Source organism: Lemur catta, chromosome 1 (genome assembly GCF_020740605.2).
Source record: "Lemur catta isolate mLemCat1 chromosome 1, mLemCat1.pri, whole genome shotgun sequence".
In the NCBI taxonomy this organism is placed as follows: Eukaryota; Metazoa; Chordata; class Mammalia; order Primates; family Lemuridae; genus Lemur; species Lemur catta.
Genome location: NC_059128.1, coordinates 103,506,612 through 103,523,491, shown reverse-complemented (window position 1 = coordinate 103,523,491; position 16,880 = coordinate 103,506,612). Strand labels below are relative to the sequence as shown.

The 16,880-nt window shown below is 38.3% G+C and overlaps 1 protein-coding gene across 1 annotated transcript in view; it reads left to right on the top strand.

Moving 5' to 3' along the window:
* The first annotated feature begins 3,381 nt into the window (after positions 1–3,381).
* Positions 3,382–16,880, top strand: part of EDC3 (enhancer of mRNA decapping 3) — a 56,625-nt gene continuing 43,126 nt past the window's right edge. The window contains exon 1 of the mRNA XM_045532072.1: positions 3,382–3,502. The gene's annotated coding sequence lies outside the window, so the exon portion shown is untranslated. The remainder of the gene's footprint in view (positions 3,503–16,880) is intronic.

Below are 16,880 nucleotides of genomic sequence, written 5' to 3'. Positions count from 1 at the left end.
CAAGAGTTCCCTCAAGAACTGGTTGTTAAAAACAGCCTGGCACCTCCCCTTTCCCTTGCTTCCTCTCTCTCTTCTTGTGATCTCTGCACATGCCAGCTCAGCTTTGCCTTCTGTCATGAGTGGAAGCAGCTTGAAGCCTGCACCAGAATCAGATGCTGTTGTCACACTTCTTGCACAGCCTGCAGAACTGTGAGCCAAATGAACCTCTTTTCTTTTTTTTTTTTTTTTTTTTGAGACAGAGTGTCACTTTGTTGCCCGGGCTAGAATGAGTGCCGTGGCATCAGCCTAGCTCACAGCAACCTCAGACTCCTGGGCTTAAGCGATCCTACTGCCTCAGCCTCCCTAGTAGCTGGGACTACAGGCATGAGCCACCATGCCCGGCTAATTTTTTTGTATATATATTTTTTAGTTGGCCAGATAATTTCTTTCTATTTTTAGTAGAGACGGGGTCTCACTCTTGCTCAGGCTGGTCTCGAACTCCTGACCTCAAGCGATCCACCCGCCTCGGCCTCCCAGAGCTAGGATTACAGGCGTGAGCCACCGCGCCCGGCCGAACCTCTTTTCTTTATAAATTACCCAGCCTTAGGTATTCCTTTATCACAACATTAAATGGACTAATGTAATCAATATGAAGAAAAATATAAAACTCTGATCAAAGATATCAAAGAAGAGCTCAAAATATTGAGAGATATATTTCATGTTCATGTATACGAAGACTCAATATTGTCAAAACATCAGTTCTTCCCAACTTTATCTGTAGATTCAACACACTCCCAAAGTCCCTGCATGTTATTTTTGTGAATATCAACCAATTGATTCTAAAATTTATATGGAGAGACAAAATGCCCAGAATAGCCAACTCAATATTGAAGGAGAAGAACAAAGTTGGAGGACTGACACTACCCAACTTCAAGACTTGCTATCAATTACAGTAATCAAGACAGGGTGGTATTGGTGAAAGAACAGACAAATACAACAATGGAACAGAATAAGTAATCTGGAAATAGACTCACATAAATATAGTCAACTGATCTTTGTGAAAGGAGTAAAAGCAATACAATGGGGCAAAGATCATTTTTTCAAAAATGGTACTGGAACAAGTGGATTTACACATGCAAAAATGTTCATCTAGACAAACACCTTACACCCTTCAAAAAAATTAACTCAAAACGGATTGTAGACCGAAATCTAAAATTGCAAAGACTATAAAACTCCTAGAAGATAACATAGGAGAAAACCTAACTGACCTTGGACATAGCATTGATTTTTTTAGGTACAACACCAAACGCATGATCCATGAAAAAAATAATTGATAAGCTGGACTTCATTAAAATTGAAAACTTCTGCACCGTGAAAGACCATATCAAGAAAATGAGAAGACAAGCCACACATTGGGAGAAAATATTTGCAAAAGACATATCCGATAAAGAACTCTTAAAATTCAACAATAAGAAAACAAATAACCTGATTAAAAAATAGGCAAAATACTTGAACAAGCACTTCACCAAAGAAGACATACACATAGCAAGTAAGCATATAAAAAGATATTCAACATCATACGTAATTAGGGAATTACATATTACAACAACAAAGAGCTACTACAACAACTGTTAGAATGGCTAAAATCCACAATACTGACACCACAAAATGCTAATGAGGATGTTGAGCAACAGGAACTGTCATTCACTACTGGTGGAAATGCAAAATGATATAGCCACTTTCAACGACAGTTTGGCAGTTTCTTATAAAACTAAACATACCATATGATCCAACAGCTGCACTTCTTGGTATTTACCCAGATGAACTGGAAACTTAAGTACGTGCAAAAATCTGCACATGGATGTAAATAGTAGCTTTACGTGTAATTGCCAAAACTTGGAAGCAATCGAGATGTCCTTCAGTAGGTGAATGGATAAACTGTGGTACAACCAGACAATGGAATGGTATTCAGCAGTAAAAAGAAATGAGCTATTAAGCCATGAAAAGACATAGAGAAATCTTAAATGCATATTACTAAAAGAAGCCAATCCGAAAAGGCTTGATACTGTATGGTTCCAACTATATGACATTCTGGAAAAGACAAAACTATGAAGACAGTAACAGGAATAGAGGTTGCCAGGGATTGGGGGAGGGAAGGATCAGCACAGGCAGAGCACAGAGCACAGAGCATTTTTAGGACAGTGAAACTATTCTGCATGATACTGTAATGGTGGATACATGTCACTATACACTTGTCAAAACTCATAGAATATACAACATCAAGAGTGAACGCCAATGTAAACTGTGGACTCTGGTTGATAATGATGGTTCATCAGTTGTTAACAAATATACCACTGTGGCAGAGGATGTCCATACGGAGAGAGGTTTTGTGCGTGTGTGTGTGTGTGTGTGTGTGTGTGTGTGTGTGTGTGTATGTACAGGGGATATATGGAAACTCTCTGTAATTTCTTCTCAATTTTGCTCTGAACCTAAAGCTGCTCTAAAAAACAAAGTTTATTAATAATAATAATAAAAAGACTAGGGTCCCCTGCAACCCCAACCTAGGGAATCTCTGGTGATGGGGCCGTGGGAGAAGGAGTGAAGTAGATCCCTAGAAAGTGGAAATTTAGTAAAGTTCCTTAAGTAATTTTGTAGAGCCAGGTTTGGAACTACTACCCTACTCTACGCTGCCTGCCCAAGCAGTGGTTCCCAAATGAGGTGTCAGGCTTCAAGTAGCGCCGTGCACATTTGAAACTCTAAAATTCCTTATTATATTGTCTTGGCTCTAAATGTATGCTTTCCCCGCGCTCCAAAATCAAGACTACCAATACTCTGAAATGCTATGGGGAAGAGAGTGGCACTTTCCCATGTACTGAGTACTGTGGAGAGGGGAGCAGTCAAGCACAGAAGGGCTGATTCTAAACCCCCAAATGGGCTGAAGCTGATAAACTCTGAAGAACAAACACGGAGGAAATTTCAGGTTTCCTCCAATCCGTCAGGGGGTTGGCCTACTTATTGAATCCCACCGCTGCAATTTAGCAAGGACGAGGTCGCGCATCACCAGGGCCCCACCCCCACCCCGAGTCCGCTCTAGCTTAGCGATTGGTGCTGGGGGACAAGAGGGGAAGTGGCTGGTTTTCATCGAGCCTGCAAGGTGGTGGGGGCAGGCAGCTAGGCTGGGGAGTTAGCCTAGCTGATTACAGCCAAGACTCCATCGGATATATTAACGAGAAAGCGGGGCACGCAAAATGGCGGCCCAAGCGCTTTTCTGAAAGACCGGCCTTTGCGGCTTTCTCCCGGTCTCTCAAATTTCCCGGGCGCCCCGCCCCTCAACCGCCGGCCTTCAAGATTGCAAAGCGTCGCGCCGGAAGTGACCTCACCACGGTGGCGTGGAGACGCGGGGGCGCTTCCGGCGGTCGCGGTGGTTGGGGTGGGTGTGGAGAAGCCCCTCCGTGGGTCCTCTCGTGTTGCGTGGTCGCCTTGGTGTGGTGCGCGGCGGAGGCGCAGGCCAGACGGCGCTGAGGTGGGAGCGAGGGGAGGCGGCCAGTGTGTGGGCACTCGTGGGAGGGGGCTTCCGGAGTTGGCCACCGGGATTGCTTTTAGGCTCTGGGGTTCCAGGCCTCGTACGCTTGTTTAGAGGCGGGCACGAGCTGGGGGGATGCTTCGGGTGCGCGGGGGGCCAGGTACTAGCGATGTCGCCAGGAGTTTGGTTTGAGGTGGGAGGCTGAGGACAGCGGGATTCTAATTAGTCGGGATTGTGTGGGTGGGGGGCGTTAGCGGCCTGGGCTGTTTGTTAGGCCAGCCTTGTCGGGGACTGCTGCAGCTCACTCATTGCTTCATGCCTCAGTTTCCTTTTCCACGGTGAGGTAGGGTGGCAGGGAAGAACCCGAGTGCCACATCTATGACTGATAGCTTGAGGACAGAGGTGAATTGGGGTTTAGGAGAAGAGGCTGCCTGAGAAATTGGTACCTACCAGGGCACACTTTTCCTGAATCCCAGGAACTTCTCCCTTGATTTATTTCTGCCCTTAGTGTACGTCTGTGGTTCTTATTACCATTACCCTTTGTGTTATATTGATTGTGTTTATCAACAGTTGACTTGTTGAATAGTTGAAGTGTTTTGGAGTGTGTGTGGGGGGAGCATAGTTCTTGTCAGCTGGATCAGTTGATTTTCAGTTAATCTCCCAATTGCAGAGCTAAGAGGAGTCCTAACAGTCCTCTCCTGTGGTTAAAGATGAGGAACTCGCAACCCAGAATGGTTTTTCTTCTCTAGCTACAGACTAAATTGATTTCGGCCTGCTGTCTGTAAAATATAGGTTTTATTCCCACGCAAACAGAAATGACTGCCTCTAAGCAGTTTAGTATTTAACTGGAAACCTCAGGTGGATTCTGATCTTTTTTTAAATGAATGGCATATTAGGTGTACTGAGCCCCAAATCCTGTTTGTTTTCTCTGTATGAAGTGAAAGTGGTTGTAAAGAACGTGACTTTTTGATTACTAAGAATTTTTTGGTGGAGCCTTGTCGTTCGTGGGAGTAGGGCTGTGGGACTAGAAAAGTATCTCAGATTTTTTTGACCTGTGCCCCACAGTTAGACATTTTACAACATGACTCGATGTGCCCCTGCATACTGCGTGTAGACACATGCACACACACACACACACAACTTACCTTTCTACAGATGATGCCCTCTGACATTTTCCATTTCATTAAAGGAAAAAAATAAGTTGGTTGAAACTCACTAAATTGGACCTATAGTTTGAAAAACATTAGATTAGAAAACGTTTTAAGATCTTTGCTGGGCCGAGTGCAGTGGCTCACACCTGTAATCCCAGCACTCTGAGAGGCTGAGGTGGAAGGATTGCTTGAGGCCAGGAGTTGGAGACCATCCTGACCATCTCTACAAAAAAACAGAAAAATTAGCTGGGCATGGTGGCTCAAGCGCCTGTCCCAGCGACTTGGGAGGCTGAGGCAGGAGTTTGAGGCTGCAGTGAGCTACGATCATGCCATTGCACTTTACCCAGGGTGACAGCGAGACTCTGTTTCAAAAAAAAATTTTTTTTTTTGCTTGAGAGTTCTCCAAGATTGGGAAATCTGTGTAGATCTTACAAATTTTTAAGTTGACGTCTGAGCGAGACTCTGTTTCAGAAAAAAATTTTTTTTTTTGCTTGAGAGTTCTCAAAGATTGGGAAATCTGTGTAGATCTTACAAACTTTTAAGTTGACGTCTGAAACTTTGCATCATAGATTTAATAAGTTTAAATGTTTAATTTCAAATAGTTCGGGTGTAATTTCTGACATGTATTATATTGACTTTTTAAAAAGTAGAAAATTATCTAAGTATGATAGCAATTTAACGTTTTAAAAATATACAAATAACCTCTTTTTAAAAGACTATAAAATATATATAGCATAGTATATTACATTACTTGATTTTTAGATGTTAAGCCAATCTTGCATTCCTGAAATGAACCCCACTTAGTTATGTGTATAAATTTTTTTATATATAGCTGAATTAACTTTGCTAACATTTTCTTAAGAATTTCTGTGTCTGTGTTCCTTTTCTTATCATGTCTCTGGCCTTAGTAGCAGAGTAATATTACCTCATAAAATGAATTGGAGAGTGTTCCTTCCTCCTCTGTTTTGTGAAAGAGTTTGTGTAAGATTTGTATTATTTCTTTTGTTTCATGGAATCTACTAGTGAAGTCCTGTGCACCTGGCCTTTTCTTTGTGGGAAGATTTTGCTAGTTTAATTTTTTTACTTGATCTAGTTCTATCTTGAATTAGTTTGGATAATTTTTATCATTCTGGGAATTTGTCCATTTCGTATTTTTCTTTTTTCTCTTTGAACTTGTATCCATTTCACTTTTCCCACAGAATTTCATCCCAAAGCAGAGGTCAGCAAACTTTTTCTATAAAGGGCCAGATGAGAGGCTTTATGGGCCATGTGATTTCTTTCATTACTGCTCAACCCTTTCACTGTAGTGCAAAAACAGCTATTGACAATATGCAAGCAACTGAGCGTGGTTGTGTTCCAATAAAATTTTATTAGTTAGGCCAGATTGGCCTGTGGGCTGTAGTTTTCTGACCCCTTTCCTGAAGTAATATGTTTTATGATTAAGTATTTTTTGATTGCCCAATTAAGATCAGATTTGTGAAAGAGTAGTGTGGAAATTGATTCCCTTGCTTGCATATCTTCATGTATCCCCAGGGATATGTGTTTTGCAGTTTGCAGACCAGGACTGCATTTCTAAGATGTTCTAGAAGAAATTCATGCATTTTTGTAGTTTTGTTTGGGTGAGAAGGGAGGTGGCCCTCAAGGTATGATTTTCCAAGGCCGTAACTTAAGTCTCCTATGGGACCAGTATTCTTTCTGCCAAAGGGAGACATTTGAACTAAAATTTGTTATATGGTAGACACTGTGTGGATTATGTAATTTCATCTTAACAGTGATTCTATGAGATAGTGGTATAATTGGTATAATTCCTATTTTGTCGACGAGGCACTTGAGACTCAGATTAGGTAATTTGCCCAGGTCATAGTGCTGGTAAGCAAGGAAATACAGACGTAAACCAGGGGCTGCAATGTCTAAGAATTTTATTTTCTTTCCACTGTGCTGTCTTTTGTAGAAGGTATGGATTTAGTACTAGGATTATATTGGATGTTTTCTTTTAAGGTCTCTGCCATTTCCAGGATTTTGATTTGATAAATACTTTACTGGTGTGTGGGAAAAAATACCTAGTTTTCCAGAAATTCATAACTAACCACGCACTCATCCACAGCTGTTAGTTATAATTATCCTTAGCAGGCCAAGGCTTGGTAGGATCTGAATGCTGTGAGTTCTTATAATGTGGCAGATGAGATGGAATTAGCTAGGTCTGTAATTGGCAAATTGTTTATTTGTAGTTTATGGACCATTTGGGCAGCTGCCTCAGTTACATAATAGATGGAAGACCATTTAGCGCTACCTGATTTTGTTATCTAAAGGCTTCTTATGAGAGAAATGATACAGTAAAGTCCTGTGCTTAGTTTGGCATTCAGTAGTCTGGAAATCCTGATAGTTCAAGATTTGAGCAAAATAGCACCATAATTAAAAGTAATCTGGAATATCCTGATGATCTGACATCTGTGGCTCCCTTCCTAATTACACAAACAGATTGTTAGCATAGATTTTAATAGCAAATTGACAAAATAAGTGTTGGCTAGCTAGTTGCACCAAATTTGCATTTTTTGCAAACATCCTGTTAGTTAACATTGTTGAATATCATACAAAAGAATTAGTTCTTTTTAGAGATGGAATTGTTTGAAGGATTCACTATCACGAATAGGCTTTTCAAGGAAAATAATACATGTTTTTTGTACATGTACATCAAATCCTGTCACCAAACTTACGTAAGTAGAGGAATGCATTGAGATGAAGGATATTAAAATAGTATTAGGACAGAATGATAAATGAACCAAAGTGTCCTTACTTGGAGATGCTTAAGAAATGGAAGCAGAAGGAAAACAACTAAGAGTAAGTGAACTTTCTAGCAAGTTATTGACCAAATAATATTCACAATGTTTCTGAGTTTAATAGTCACTACAATGCGCTAGAAATGATGGATTAGGAGAAAATAGTATCAGTGGAGCAAGAGTATGCAGGAGTATGTTTAAGAAAATATCAAAACCATTGCGCCCCCACCTGAATGAGTAAAGTTAAAGATAGCCACAATGCCAAGTGTTGAAGATGGGGAGCAACAGGAATGTGCATATGGTGGTTTGTCTGAATGCAGATGGGAGTGTAAAATGGTACAACCATTTTGAAAAACTATTTGGCAACCACTTAAAAATTATATATGCGTATTTTACCTCAATAAAAAAAATTTTTAAATGGGGAGAAAAAAGAACTGTATGGCAGTTCCTAATAAAGCCAAATGTAATGTGACTTCTTGTGTAATATGCCCAGCAGAAGTGGGTACACTTGTCCACCACAAAAATTTACTGTGTAGAGTAAAAGAATGTTAATTATTCATAATAGCCCAGAACTGGAAATAATCCAACTGTATCAACAGTCGAATGGATAAGTACACTGAGGCATACTTATGTAATAGAATATAGCAGCCATGAGAAAGAATGAAATTTTCATACATGCAGCAATGGGGATGAATCTCATAGATGTACTGTTGAGCAAAAGAAGCTGAACACTCTTAAGAGAACCTTTATGATTCCATTTATATGATGTTCAAATACAGGCTAAACTAATCTTTCATGATAGATGTCAGAATAATGACTACCTTTGTGGGATACATTGCAGCCTTTTGGGGTATTGGAAATATTCTGTATCTTGATTGGAAGTGCTGGTCACGTGGGCGAATTGATATGTAAAATTTCATGGAGCTGTATATATAAAATACATAGACTTACTAGATATGTTACCCTTTGGTAACTTATGTACCTCCTGTATCTCCTGCTTTAGCTATAGCTCTTTTGACATGCTGGTATTAGGCCTATAATTGATGAAACCCCCTTAGTGTAGTCAACTGATTAGCAGCCCAGTTGGTACTCTACTTCTTTTAGATTCTGTAAATAACAGAATTTTAAAAATAGAATAACCCTCTTTGATGAGTTTTGAATAATGCATTAATGTGTTTTACAGAGGGAAGTTTCTGATAAAATGAAAGGGCAGTTTGTTACACATTTAGTGGTTTTTAAAAAGTTTCTATTAATAGAGAATTAAATAGAAAATACATACTTGTCAACTAGCCTCCACATTTTCAAAGTATTAAAAATTCTATTCAGTTATTAATATATAAACTTGGGTATACAGTATGAGTGTCTTAAAGATATATGTTGAATGGAGAAGTAAAAGGCTTTTCATATCTGGTTAATTTCTGGTATTTCAAAATTCTTGTTATTACAGCTTTTTAGACTGCATCTATCTAAAACAAGCATCAGAGTAGAATTATGATGGAGTATAAATGATAAAAAAGGAAATTTGTGCTTTTGTGACATTAAGTAGGCAAAGGCTGCTCAGGAAGGGGATATAAGCCTAAAGTTTGTGTATTTTATGCCTTTTTACCATCATCGTTGAAATTGTGTTGCATTGGAAATTGATCTGATCTCTTAAATTCTTACAGATATGTTGATAATTATTGCAACTTAGTGATGATATGTGGGGGTTCATTATGCAGTTCTCTCTATATTTGTACGTTTGAAATTTTCTATAATAAGACATTTAAAAAAAAGCCTTATGGATGAGCCCGCTAATGCATTATTTTCTGTTCCGTCAGCATAGTTTTGTGATACTTGCTTAGTTAAATCACTAGAGAACTGTCTAGAGTTTGATCAGTCCCTAGAGCTGGGCTCTTTCATGTCTTGTGTCTGATGGACGTACTCTTTTTACCAGAAGAGTGCTTACTTATATGCTTTTTTGCCCTTTTTTCTTCTTTTAGACTGTACGTTTTATGTAGGTATACATCTGAAATTAATATTTGAAAACAGCGTGAAATGCTTCCTTTTTTTTTCCCTCAGAAAATACTGAACCAGTGTTTCACTTTGTGCTTAACATCTTTGTTATATTTATATTCATCTGCTAGCTATTTCCTGACTTCCTTCTGTGAGTAGGGAAATGCTAGATTTTGTATCTTGTATAGGATTTTGCATAGAGTATGCTTTAAAGATATTGTATTTTTAGAACCATTTTCAAGAAGAGCCAAGGCATTTTTAGATATAAATATTTAGATACTCTATCAGGAGTGGGGAACCTGCAGTCTTAAGGCCACATGTGGCCTTCTAGATCCTTAACTATGGCCTCTTGAGTGAATCCCAATTTTATAGAATTGCTCTCTAGATCCTGCATTATTGACTTCTGTCATATCTATTATGTCTAATTCATTCATTCATTGAATCAATATGTATTATGTCTGGTTCATTCATTGATTGAATCAATATTTATTGAATTTTTCTTCCATTCTAGGCACTCTTACTGGCTGAACAAGACAAAGTCTTTTGCCCTATTCTAGTGGGGTGACACAATATAAACAAACAAATAAGATAATTCATACAGTGATCCATTTTGAGATCATAACAGAAAGTGAGGTATGAGAGAGTAATGAGTAGCCACATTAGATTGGGTAGCCAGGGAAGGCTTCTCTGAGGTGTTAACATTTTTGCCAGATACCAGAAAGACAGAATGGAGCTGGCCATTCATGGAGCCGGGGAAAGAATGTTCTGGGAATACCTGGTGCTAATTTCTCAGGGAACAAGCTTGATGTGTTTAAGGAACGGTAGGAAGGCCATTGTGTGTGGAGAATAGTGGGAGGGAAGTTTCTTGATTTCTTTGAAACATGATAGTGTAAAAAGTCTTTGTTTTTCTTTTTTACAGTTATATTGGCTATTATAAGTACTATACATTTCCATATATATTTTGGATTCAGTTTTTCAATTTCTCCAAAAAGGCCAGCTGGGTTTTTGATTGATATTTGTACTTGACCCATAGATCAATTTGGGAGAATTGAAAACATTAAGTTCTTCAATCTGAATACATCTTTCTGTTTATTGAGATCTTTAATTTTTCTCAGCAGTCTTTCATAGTCTTCATTGTACAGTGCCTGTGAATTTTTCATTGTATTTATTCCTAAGTATTTTGTTTTTTAATACTATTATAAATGGTATTTTTAAATTTTATTTTAAGTTATTTGTTGCTATTATATAGAATGTGGTTGAGTTTTCCATATGAGTGTATATCCTGTGACCTTGCTAAACGTTTGTTAGTTCTAGGACTTTTTTTGTGTGCATTCTTTAGGATGTTATACATACATAGTCAATCATGTCATTGCAAATAAAGACAGTTTTATTTCTTCTTTTCCAATATTTATGCTTTTTCCAATATTTATACTTTTTATTTCTTTTTCTTGTTTTATTGCACTGGCTAGGACCTACAGTATAATGTTGAATAGAAGTACAAGTGGCGACAGTAGATATCCTTGCCTTGTCCTCAGTCTTAGGGGAAAAGCATTCATTATTTTATCATGAAGTATGATGTTAACTGTAGTTGTTTTGTAGATGCCGGCTCCCCAACCTTTATTTCTTTTTTTTTTTCCTCTCTTTTTTCTTTCAGGGAATACACAGAGGTACCTACCTTTTTTAAATATCCTGAATGGGTGTTGAATTTGTCAAATTATCTTTCTGCATTTATTCATATGATCATACATGATTTTGTCATTGATATTGTTAATGTCATGGAAGATGCTGATTTTTTTAATTAACCTTTTTATTTTGAGATAATTGTAGATTCACGTACAATTGTAAGAAATAATACGGAGAGATTCCTTATACCCTACCTAGTTCTCGTCTTTGGTAACATCTTGGAGAACTATAATACAGTAACTATTAGGATATTGACAATGATATAGTCAATATGTAGAACATTTCCATTACCACAAGGATCCCTCATGTTGTCCTTTAAAGCCATGTCCGCTTCTCTCCTGCCCCTACCGTTCCCTTAACCCCTGGAGCTGCTAATCTGTTCTCCATTGCTATAGCTCTGTCATTTCAAGAATGTTACATAAATTGAATCATGCAAAATGTAACCTTTTGGAGTTTGCTTTTTTCACTTTTTTCATGGTTGCATGGATGTACCACAAGTTTAACTGTTCACCGATTGAAGGTCATCTGGGTGGTTTCTAGCTTGCAGCTATTATGAGTAAACCTGATAAAAACATTTGTATACAGGTTTTTGTGGGAATTTAGGTCTTCCTTTCTGTGGGATAAATGACCAGGAGTGCAATTGCTGGATCATACAGGAATTGCATGTTTATGGATTTTTTATAAACTGCCACATTTTTTCCGAGAGTGACTATACCATTTAATAGTCCCACTATCAATGTAAGACTGATCCGGTTTTTCCATATCCTTGCTGGCACTTAGTTTTGTCACTGTTTTTTATTTTAACCATTTTGAAAGGTATGTAGCGATATCTCACTGTGGTTTCAATTTGCATTTCCCTAATTGTTAATGATGTTGAACATCTTTTTATGTGTTTATTTGCCATCTGTATATTCCTTTTGGGGAAGCATCTTTTCATGTCTTTTATCCATTTTCTGATTAGATTTTTTTACTGTTAAATTTTATATTTTTTTTACTGTTAAATTTTGAGAGTTCATTATATATTCTAGATATTAGTTCTTTGTCTTTGTCAGATATGTGATTTGCAGATATTTGCTCCTAGTCTGTATTCTTTTTGTCCTTTTAACAAGTCTTTTGCAGAATAAACGTTTTTAATTTTTGGGAAGTCTAATCAGTTTCTTTTTATAGATTGTGCTTTTGTTGTCAAGTCTAAGAACTCTTTGCCTAGCCCTAGTTCCTGAAGGTTTCTCTTGTGCTTTTTCTAAAAGTTTTAGAGTTTGATGTTTTACATTTAAGGTCATGATCCATTTTGAGTAAATTTTTATGTAAGATAGACTTAGGTTGAGGTTCATTTTTTTTGCTGATGGATGTCCATTTGCTCCAGCACCATTTGTTGTAAAAGCTATACAGCCCCCATTGAATTGTTTTTGCATTTTGTCAAAAATCAGTTGGGCCTATCTGTGTGAGTCTGTTTCTGGGTTCTCTATTTTATTTTATTGATTTTTGTGTCTATCCCTTCACCAATACTATATGGTCTTGATTGCCATAGCTGTATATTAAGTCTTGAAATCAGGTAGACTGATTGCCTCCACTTTCTTGTCAAAATTGATTTAGCTATTTTAGTTCCTTTGCCTTTCCTACAAATTTTAGAATAATCTTATGTATATCTACAAATCCTGCTGGGATTTTGATGGGAATTGCATTAATCCTTTATATCAGTTTGGGGAGAATTGACATACTTACTATGTTGAGTCTTTTAATCTAGGAAACGTGTTATATCTTCTTTAGCATTTTGATTTTTCTCCTCAGTATTGCATAGTTTTCAGCATGCAAATCCTGTCCATGTTTGTTTATTTATTTAATTTTTTATTTTTAAAATTTATTTATTTTGAGACAGGGTCTTTCTGTTTCCCAGGCTAGAGGACAGTGGCATCATCATAGGTCACTGCGACCTCAAACTCCTGGGCTTAAAGGATCCTTCTGCCTCAGCCTCCCGAGTAGCTAGGCATGAGCCACTATGCCTGGCCCTGTACATGTTTCTTTAGACCTACACCTGGTATTTCTTTTTTTTTTGAGCAATTGTAAATGGTTTTGTATTTTTAATTTTGGTGTCCATGTGTTCATTGCTAGTATCTTGAAATAACATTGACTTTTGTATGTTTATATTATATCCTGTGATCTTGCTGAACTGACATATTGAGTGCTAAGACTTTTTTTGTAGGCCTTTGGAATTTTCTATATAGACAGTCATATCATCCGAAATATGAACAGTTTTGTTTTTTCCTGTCCAATATGTATGCCTTTTATTTCTTTTTCTTGTCTTATTGTCAGAACTTCTAGTGCTATGTTGAATAAGACTGGTGAGAGTGAACATCCTTGCCCTGATCTTGGGGGAAAGCATTCAGTCTTTCACCGTTAATTATAATATTAACTGTAGGGGTGTTTTGGATGCTCTCTATCAAATTGAGGGAGTTTGTCTCACATTGCCATTTTTCTGAGAGTTGTGTGTGTGTGTTTTTTGGTTGTTGTTTGGTTTCTTTCTTTAGAGACCAGGTCTCGCTCGATCACCAACAGGCTGGAGTGCAATGGCATGATCATAGTTCACTTCAGTCTCAAACTCCTGGGCTCAAGGGATCCTCCTGCCTCAGCCTCCCAAGTAGCTAGGACGACACGTGTGCACCACCATGCCCAACTAATTTTTAAAAAAATTTTTTTGTAGAGATGAGATCTGGCTTTGTTGCCTAGGCTGGTCTCAAACTCCTGGGCTCAAGCAATCCTTCCACCTCAGGCTCCCAAAGTACTGGGATTGCAAGCATGAGCCACTTTGCCCACCTGACTTTTTTTTTAAGTCATAAATGGGTGTTGAATTTTGTCAAAGGCCTTTTCTGCATTAATTATTATGATCATGTGTTTTTTCTTCTTTAACCTGTTAATATGGTAGATTACCTTGATTGGTTTTCTAATGCTGAGCCAACATTGCATCCTTGGAATAAATTCTACCTGGTCATCGTGTATAATTCTTTTTGTTTATCATTGAATTCTGTTGGGTGATATTTTGATAAGGAATTTTATGTCTATATTTATGAGGAATATTGTTCTGTAGTTTTTTTTTGTTTTTGTTTTTGTTTTTTTTGAGACAGAGTGTCACTTTGTTGCCCTGGCTAGAGTGAGTGCCGTGGCATCAGCCTAGCTCACAGCAACCTCAAACTCCTGGGCTTAAGCGATCCTCCTGCCTCAGCCTCCCGAGTAGCTGGGACTACAGGTATGCGCCACCATGCCCGGCTAATTTTTTCTATATATATTTTAGTTGGCCAGCTAATTCGTCTCTATTTCTAGTAGAGATGGGGTCTTGCTCTTGCTCAGGCTGGTCTCGAACTCCTGACCCTGAGCGATCCACCCGCCTCGGCCTCCCAGAGTGCTAGGATTACAGGCGTGAGCCACCGTGCCCGGCCTGTTATGTAGTTTTATTTTTGTACTGTCTTTGTCAGGTTTTGTCATCAGGATAATTTTCCTGCATTTATTGATGTGAGAAAATTATATGATTTTCTCATTTATTCTGTTAAAATAAAATGATTTTAAAATTGATTGATTTTTAAAATCTCAAACCAACTTTGCATTCCAGGAGTAAATACCTAAATCATCATGATATATATGGACTTTTACAATTTATTGCTGGTTTGATTTGTTAACATCTTGTTGAGGGTTTGAGGTCTATATTTGAGATCTATATTTATTTTTATTTTTTCTTCCTATAATTCCTTTGTGGAGAGGCTTTCCCATCAGGGTTATGCTGGCCTTGTTGAACAGGTTCGGAAGTGTTTCATTGTCCTGTGTTTTCTGATTTTTTTTTCCTCTTTAACATTTAATAAACAACCACCAAAAATTAACATTATTAAATATAACATTTAGGGGGGAAGATAATGCCTGCTGGTATTCTACATTGATATAACTTTTTTTTTTTTTTTTTTTTTTGAGACAGAGTGTCGCTTTGTTGCCCTGGCTAGAGTGAGTGCCGTGGTGTCAGCCTAGCTCACAGCAACCTCAAACTCCTGGGCTTAAGCGATCCTCCTACCTCAGCCTCCTGAGTAGCTGGGACTACAGGCATGCGCCACCATGCCCGGCTAATTTTTTCTATATATATTTTAGTTGGCCAGCTAATTTCTTTCTATTTTTAGTAGAGACGGGGTCTCGCTCTTGCTCAGGCTGGTCTCGAACTCCTGACCTCGAGCGATCCTCCCACCTTGGCCTCCCAGAGTGCGAGGATTACAGGCATGAGCCACCGCTCCCGGCCTACATTGATACAACTTTTAAAAAAAACTGGCCAGGTGCTGTGGCTCATGCCTGTAATCCTCGCACTCTGGGAGGCCAAGGTGGGAGGATTGCTTGAGCTCAGGAGTCCAAGACCAGCCTAGACCATCCTGAGCAAGAGCAAGACCCCATCTCTACTAAAAAATAGATAAATTAGGCGAGTGTCATGGTGCGTGCCTATAGTCCCAGCTACTCAGGAGGCTGAGGCAGGAGGATTGCTTGAGCTCAGGAGTTTGAGGCTGCAGTGAGCTACGATAATGCCACTGCACTCTACTGGGGTGACAGAGTGAAACTCTGTATGGAAAAAAAAAGAAAGAAAATTGAACAGAGAGTTTCTATATATCTCCCCCTGTGCCCCTTGCACAATACGTATTCCTACAGGACTCCTCCATTCTTAACATCCCACACCAGACTGGTACCTTGTTATAATTGATGAACCTATGTTGACATTTCATATCACCCAGAGTCCATAGTTTACATCAGGGTTCACTCTTGGTGTTGTACATTCTGTAGGTTTTGAAGTGACATGTATTCACCATTGTATTAATAGTATCGTACAGAATAGTTTCACTGCACTAAAATCCTCTGTGTTTTTCCTGTTCATCCATCTCTTCCCCCAACCCCTGGCTCCTTTTACCGTCTTCATAGTTTTACCTTTTCCAGAATGTCATATAGTTGGAATCATACAGTATTGAGCTTTTTTAGATTGGCTTCTTTCACTTAATAATAATGTATTTATCGTTTCTCCATGTCTTTTCGTGGCTTGGTAGCTCATTTCTTTTCAGAGCCAAATAATATTCCATTGTCTAGATGTACCACAGTTTATCCATTCACCTACTGAAGGACATCTTGGTTGCTTCGAAGTTCTGGCAATCATGAATAAGCTGCTGTAAACATTCGTTTGCAGATTTTTGTGTGGACTTAAGTTTTCAGTTTATTTGGGAAAATACCAAAGAGTGCGATTGCTGGATTGTATAGTATGTTTAGTTTTGTAAGAAACTGCTGAACTGTCTTTCAGAGTAGCTGTACCATTTTGCATTTCACCGGCAGTGAATGGAGGTTCCTGTTGCTCTATGTCCTTGTCAGCATTTGGTGTTGTCAGTGTTTTGGGTTTTGGCCATTCTGATAGGTGTGTAGTTGCATCTCATTGTTTTAATTTGCATTTCCCTAACGAGATATGATGTGGAGCATCTTTTCAAATGCTTCCTTTCTGTATGGTGAAGTGTCTGTTTAGGTCTGTTGTCCATTTTTTAAGCGGGCTATTTTCTTACTGATGAGTTTTAAGACTTCTTGGTATATTTTGGATAACAGTGGTTAATCAGATATGTCTTTAGCAAATATTTTCTTTTGGTCTGTGGCTTGTCTTATTCTGTTGACAAATTCAGTTTTTAAAATAGATATAGAGCTATTCAGATTTTCTATTTCTTGTATCAGTTTTGGTAACTTTTGTCTTTCAAGGAATTTACTCATTTTACCTAAGTTGTCAAA